Below are 6,996 nucleotides of genomic sequence, written 5' to 3'. Positions count from 1 at the left end.
CTCGGGATCGCACCGGTCCTAAGCCCCGGGGTTCGAGCACGGGCGCTGCCCACTGACTTCAGGTGTGATGATGCTGGAGCGCAGCCGCGGGGAAAGGTCCCCGAGCCCCGGAAACTAGAAGTCAGCCAGGAACGCCCGGGGCGTGCGGGCGCAGGGGCGGCGGCGGCCGCCAGCACCTCCCGCAGGTCCCGGCCGGGCCGCGGGGCCGGGTCACCTGACTCGCGGAATTTGGGGCCGCGCGGGGTGGAAGGGGAGGGGAGAGGCGAGGCGAGCACCTCCCTTCTGGCTCCCGCGGGATCCAGGTCGGCGGGGGCCGGCGCCGGGCGGCCACGTGGTGGTGCTGCGGCTGCCCCCGCCCCGCCGGCCCAGACCGGGAGCCGCGGCGCCCACTGACCCCCGCAGCGGGGGGAGGAGGAGGGACCGAGGCGCAGGAAGCCGAGCAGGAAGCGAGCCCGGCGGCCGCGTTTTCCTGGGGAAGCGGCGGGCGGAGTGGCGCAGCCGGCGGGTCCCCGGAGCCTCCGCCTCGATGGGGTGAGTGCGCGGCGCCGAGAGTCGGGGAGGCTCCCCGGAGCGGGGTCCCGGCTCGCCGCCCCGCCTTTGTGTCTGGGGCGCGGGCGAGGGGCGGCGCGCCGGGCGCTGGAGCGGCTTAGCGGGCTGGCAGCGAGGGTCCCGCCACCGCTCCCTTGTCTGCCGCCGGCCGCCGACTGTCTGCGGAGGGCGGGGAGGATGTGGGGACCCGAGTCGGAGGGAAGACCGGGCCAAGTTGGGAGCGGGCTTTTCTCCTGCCGGCCCCCCGCCACTCGCCGGCCGGCAGCGGCAGGGCGCGGGGCAGGGGCGGCGGAGGGAGCGCGGGCGGGAATGAATGGCCAGCCCCGCCGGGCGTCCTGGGGGGCGCGGAGTCAGCACCGGGTCCTACCTGCCTGGCCCGCCCCGCGCCGCCCCTCCCGGCGCGGCGCTTTTGGGCTCTAGCCGCCTCCGCGCAGAACTTGGAGGAGCTGGGGAGGGAGGCGCAAGCGGGAGACTCCGGGTGGCTCTGGCGACCGAGGGTCTGCTATTGTTCCTTTTCTGACTCTGGGGAGCCCTTCGGCGGGCCCAGTGGTGCGGGCCTGCTAGTGCCCCTCGCTCTTCGTGTCCTTTTCCCCACCGCAGCTTCGAGGAGGGGGGAGGACGGGATGCTGGAGTTCGGGCCGACTCGGGGCAGCTGGGACTTCGGGAGAGGGGAGCCCGCCCGCCCGCCGGCCATCTACCCCAGCCTCTGCCCAGGTGGGTGGGTATCCTCTCCAACCCACCTTCCCTTAGCTGCCGGCTCGGGCAGGTTGTGGCCGTGCTTTAGTTTCTGCAGTTTTTAGGGTTCGCCTGCTGCCCCCTGGTACACGCTCTCCTTTGCGTTTGGACCTCACACTCCGCTTTTGTGGAGGGGGCTCAATGAGCCCAGGGAGGCTGCCGACTGACTGGACAGATGGAGACCAGTGAGAAAGGGAGGAGTTACAAGTGGCCTCCCAGGGGCTGGAGCCTGGGCGATAGGTCCAGGCTGGCGCTGCTCCAAGGAACCCGGGTCCGCGCAACTTTATTTCCAGCAGTCAGGGCGTATCTGGGGTTCAAGGCCGCCCACCCCGACCAGCGGGTTCTAGCGGCCGCAGGCGCACAGGTGATTTGCTTGGGTCTCCGTTTTCCTTCTGGGAGAGGAGAATACCAAGCTCTCTGGGATAGGGAACCGTTGCCAGTTCTCTGAGGAACGTGATCTCCAAACTGTAAGGGCCTGACGGGGAGGAGCTGGTTTGTCCATCCGTCGGGCTCAGCAGAAGCTCATCTCAGAGAGGAGAGCCTCACCTTGTGGTTTGAACTAAGTTGGAGAAGAGCTGGTGTATCACAAGGAGGCTGGGTTTTGATTGCTCTGGCCTCCACCTGTTCACAGGTGTGGCTGGGAGTTTTATTGCTGATGGATGTAATCTGATCGTCTGTTCTTAATGATGCCTAACCGGTGTCTTTTTTTTTCCCCCTGGGCTTTTGTAAGAGCATAGACTTTAATGTGAGGAAGCTTATCCAGTTCTTATGATTTTTAACCAGTGCTTGTGCAATACGAATTGGGAGAGGTACTCCTGTGCTGGGGGATCCTGGGTTTTTTCATCTCCATTCATTGAAATGCTTCACTAATTTTTTTTTTTGTTTGTTTTTTGTTTTTTGTTTTATACCTCTATTTGACAATCAGCGATTAGTTCTCATCCACCTTAACTGTCTGTAGATTTTTGGAAGTGGTGACAGGTGCACAGATAACCAACGTGTTCAGCTTGTTTGGTGAATCTCCATCCTCGTATCGTTTTTCGGGACAACCACACACTGATGCAGTATGGGATATTCCTTATTCCTTTGGCCCAGGCAGCTTTGTTGAGCCTGGGGTCCATGTGCACATCTGGAGTTCCCATTTCCTTCATGGCAGACTTCCAGATCTCATTGCGTGCCCTAGGGGCACGCCTCTTGAAGCCAACTCCATGGATGTACTTGTGAACGTCAATGCTGTATTCTCTGGCAGAGATGATGGCAGAATGGCCCTTCGTGCCACTCTTGTTTGAGGGAGCCATTCTACCAGGCCCTGGTTGGAAAGTCTTCATTAATTTATGGCAGCATTTACATGCCTTAAACTGGTTTTATGGCTTTTTGCGGGGGGTGGGGTGGGTTGTAACCCTAGTGTGAAAAATCTTACTACTATTTGTGAAATTGGATAGAGTGAGTGGATGCTGGGCCATGGAGACTCCGTGGGGGCATGATAGTGCCCCTGACATTGAGGCGCTGTCTCTAAAAGCCTCTTAGAGGCAGGTATGCCTTGTATCACCCCCATTTTACAGGTGGAGAAACTGAGGTTAAGGAAATGTGGCTTGCAGTTAATGGAATATGATGGAGGAAATTTGTCTCTCTTCCTTTTTTCTTTCAGAATAAAAATAGATATGAAATATTTCACACATGCATAATAGACACTACTTGTGTTTAAGAGTTGCTAATTAAAAAAAAGTTGCTAATAGCTCCATATTTGCTTCATATCTACCTTAATAAAAGTAAACTGCAACTGAAATGTTTTTTTCCATCCCTCCTCCTCTTCCTCTGTTCCCAGGTAACCTCTAAAGTGAAGTTAGTGCACAGTTTCCAAACATGTTTTGTTACTTTGGTATATTCTCTATTCATAAGCAATACCTGTGAGCTTGTGTCATATTCTAAGTAAAAGGCATAATTCTCTCTATATATACTGCTTGCATTTTTAAATTTGTCACTGTTTTGAGGCACATGTAGTTCTTTGTTTTAGGGGCTACAGAGAATTCCAGTGTATTAATAAATCCTAGTATATGAATTCCTTTGCCAAGAGAAAATTAGATTTCCAATTTTTCACTGTTACACTTTTTCTGCTAAGGATAGTCGAGGCAGTCGATCTGTTTTCCGTTTTTAAAAACTTTGTTTATTTATTTATTTTTTAGGGTAACAATGCTATTACAAACATCAGAGACCTGTTTGTTCTACACCTATCCCATTCATTGCTGGCAGATGGGGTCTAGGTAATGTGGTGTTTATTGTTTCATTCCTCAACAAAAATGTAGGGTGTACATAGGGTCTCTCTTGCTTACCTGTTGAATGAAAAAAGTGAATCTGATCCATTTTTTTTTTTAAGCTCTAAGAGTGTTAGTCGGATTATTTTGTTTTGTTTTCACAATTTATATTTTCTTGAGTAAGAAAAGTGCCTCTTAGTGATAAAGGTGAAGCGTGAGGTAGACTGTGGTGCTGAGTTTGGGATCTTGTTCCCAAGTGTTTTCTCAGGCGTCACTAGCAGTATAACCCCCGATCACCCACTCAACCCTCTCTTCCTCATTTTGTCAAGCTTGGTGACATTAGTTAGAGCAGAGACATGCCTTTGTAAAAGCTTACTTGGAGAATTTATGAAATGTGTTGACATTTTGCCCTAAATTGTAACCCCTTAATTTGGAAGCAATTTAAGGCATTTAAACACTTTGGCTTCCTCATTATTTCTTCAAGTTGTCAGGCACATTCTTGCCTCAGCCCTTGGATTTGCTGTCCTACTGTCTGGACCACTCTGCCCCTAGATCATCTTCGTGGCTGTGTCCCTCAGTCCCCCTGAGCTTTGCTCAAGTGTCTGTCCCATCAGCTACCCCTTCCAGCACACCTCGCCCCTCTTTTGTTTTTTTTTCCCCCCTCCATGGCACTTAACACCTTCTAGCTCGCTGTATATTTTGATCTGTATGAGTCTCCTTAGTAGAATAGAAACTCAGCGAAGACAGGAACTCTCTCACTCTTGTTCACTGCCATACTCCTCGTGCCTAGGGCCATGTTGACAAACAGGAGGTCCTCAGATGTACGAATGAATATAATGCTCTTTGTGTGTTTTTCTATTTAGAATTTCTCTTTCAGTACATTTTGGGAAGTCCTCCATGGTGCGGGTGGCCCCACAGCTGTAAGGGAGTCCCCCTAAGAGGTCATATTTACAGGTGCCATCAGGAAAAGAGACAGAACATCTTATAAAGAAAGCACTCTATTTAAATGTGATTTATCCTACAAAGTACTTGTCCATTTTTCCTGCCAACACTTGCTGCCACCTGAATTCAGAAGATACCATAAGTAACACGACTCTTGGAAGCACACCCATCTTTTCTCTTCTCGATAACTTCGCTTTCCAACATTTTAAATGTGGAAGACTGTCTGCATTCCACATGGCATCTGCCCAGACAGCCCCACAGTGGTCTCAAGTAATGCCAACCACACTGAATTTCTAGGACTAGAGAGCATACTTCTTTGAACTGTTTGCGGGGGATATACTCATCTTTGCTGACTATACATTCATAGTGAGGTCTTTTTTGGGGGGGTGGGGGGGTGGAAAGATGATCTTAATCTGAAGATCAGAAGCAACCAGTATATGGTAGGGTCCCTAGGAATAGTTTAAAAATTGTCACGTTGTAAAATCCTCAACTACTGTTACTAAAAACATTCACTGTTCTAGTGTCATGTGTTATTTTGCTAGAAGCCAACTGAGTTTTCTGTACCTTACATGATGAATATAGGAGTTGACAAAACAAAGCTAAATATATCAAAGGCCTCTCGGGTGTATTATAAGTAGGTGGATAGGGAAAAGGAGTCTAGGTTTCTTTTCCCTATGAAATATATGGGTATATGATACTGATGGTATCCTTTTAAAAAAAATCACTAGTGTATAAAAGTACAACCATTGTATCCTTTGTAATAAAATTATATTGAAAGAAATCAGTTTATTTTGGACCCAGAGAGGGTTAAACTTCAAGCTGAAAAGTGTAAGCTTACAATTATTTATTATCAAGATGCTACATGATTTATCTTGTTCTTGGTTTATCACTACCCATGAACTGAAAAGTACAGGTGGTTTAATGAAAGAGAAGGGTTGTTAATCAGCCATCAATTTCTCAACTCCAGCCATCTGCAGTGAACAGAAAGCTAGTCTTTGACATCAGACTCATTGATGGGCATCAGTACATTTAGTATTATTTTATTTTTTTAACATTAATATGAGAGCACGCCTGTGTGAGTGCAGGGGGGTGGGGCAGGGAGGAGTAGATGGAGAGAGAAACCCAAGCAGATTCCACACCAGGGGCCAGGTGGGGCTGGATCTCCAGCCCCTGAGATCAGGATCTGAGCAGAAGGCAAGTCCACCCTTAGTCAGTATTTTAGTAAGTAACTTTATAGACTTAACTGTATGTTTCAAAACAAATTCTTCTTTTTGAAGGAGGGAAGTCTGCTTCATTCTTCAACTGTGTGTTCCATGTGTCCAGTAGAGTATCTGTCACATAGGAAGTGATTAATGTTTATTGAATTAAACACACACACGGGTCATAAAGCTTCCCCTGGAGGTCTTCAGATATTTAGCTGTCCTAGTCTAGAATTTAATGATCCAAAGGCAGAGGAGAGGCATGGAGGTAGTTAGCAAGATGCAGGTTGAAGTTCCGAAGACGTAGGTCTCCTCTTTCCCAAGGTAAAGACATTCACCTCTCTAAGGCTTAGTTATCTCCCCTTCGGATGAGTCTGCATGTTGTGTTTTGACTGCTTCTCCAGCAGGGTATGGGTGGCGGGTCACCTGGTCTAACCGGACCTGCTATCTGGTTCAGTTTCTTCTGTAGGAAATGGTGTTCACTGGGTATACAGTGACATATATAAATACCACCTTACCCCTGGGTAAGGGGAAGCCTTTGGAGTTGCTCATGATTTGTTCATCTCCTTCTAATGATCAGAATGTGATTGTGAGGAAAGCTGCTTGTGGTCCAAGAAGGTCACTTGTACAGTGGGTGAAAACACATTTTTTCTTTTTTTTCCTTAAATTGACACTTAGTGAACACAAAAGCTTATTACCAAGTAACCTAACATAAGCAACTCATCTTCTATTGTATCCATTTCCCTCACAATCATTTATTTACTTTTTTATACTGCAACTCAACTTTTCTTATCCCTGTTAGGTATTCTGATTGGTAAGGAACAAAGGCAGGCTTCTCTTTGCTTTTTTCTTTTATGGTTCCTAGATTAATTCAGTTTAATCCAGAATGTTTTATTTTTTTCTTTTTAAAATGCTAAGTGACCAAAAACAAAAACAAAAACAAAAAAAACCAAAAATACAAAAATGAGCCACAGCAACAATCTGCTAGACTCTGTTCACTACATCTGTCCAGTTCTTTTTGCTGGCTGCAGTGATAGAAACTCAGCCAGAAAAAGAAACTCTGGCAGAGCTCACTGGTGAGGAGTACAAGGCTGAGCGGCTTCCTTTTGCTCTAGGGCAGCACAGAGTAAAGTGTTTTCCTCCAAGAGGAGTCCATTTTGCAAACCAGGGAAGGCCATTTAGCAGTGATTTCTAAATGTTTTTGAATCAAAGGTGGACACTTGCAAAACTGACAACATGTTTTGGACTGTTTTTCCTAGGGAGAACTTTGCTCATATACAGTGATGCTATACATTCATAGTCTTTGTCAGTTTCAAGAGCAC

The 6,996-nt window shown here is 48.5% G+C and overlaps 1 protein-coding gene across 1 annotated transcript in view; it reads left to right on the top strand.

The window, feature by feature from the left end:
- Nucleotides 1–367: 367 nt before the first annotated feature.
- The window catches only part of RAI14 (retinoic acid induced 14), a 138,040-nt gene continuing 131,411 nt past the window's right edge, over nt 368–6,996 (top strand). Inside the window, exon 1 of the mRNA XM_080804098.1 lies at nt 368–531. The gene's annotated coding sequence lies outside the window, so the exon portion shown is untranslated. The remainder of the gene's footprint in view (nt 532–6,996) is intronic.

This window comes from Martes martes (assembly GCF_963455335.1).
Source record: "Martes martes genome assembly, chromosome: 5".
Lineage (NCBI taxonomy): Eukaryota > Metazoa > Chordata > Mammalia > Carnivora > Mustelidae > Martes > Martes martes.
This window is presented reverse-complemented; position numbering and strand designations above follow the sequence as displayed.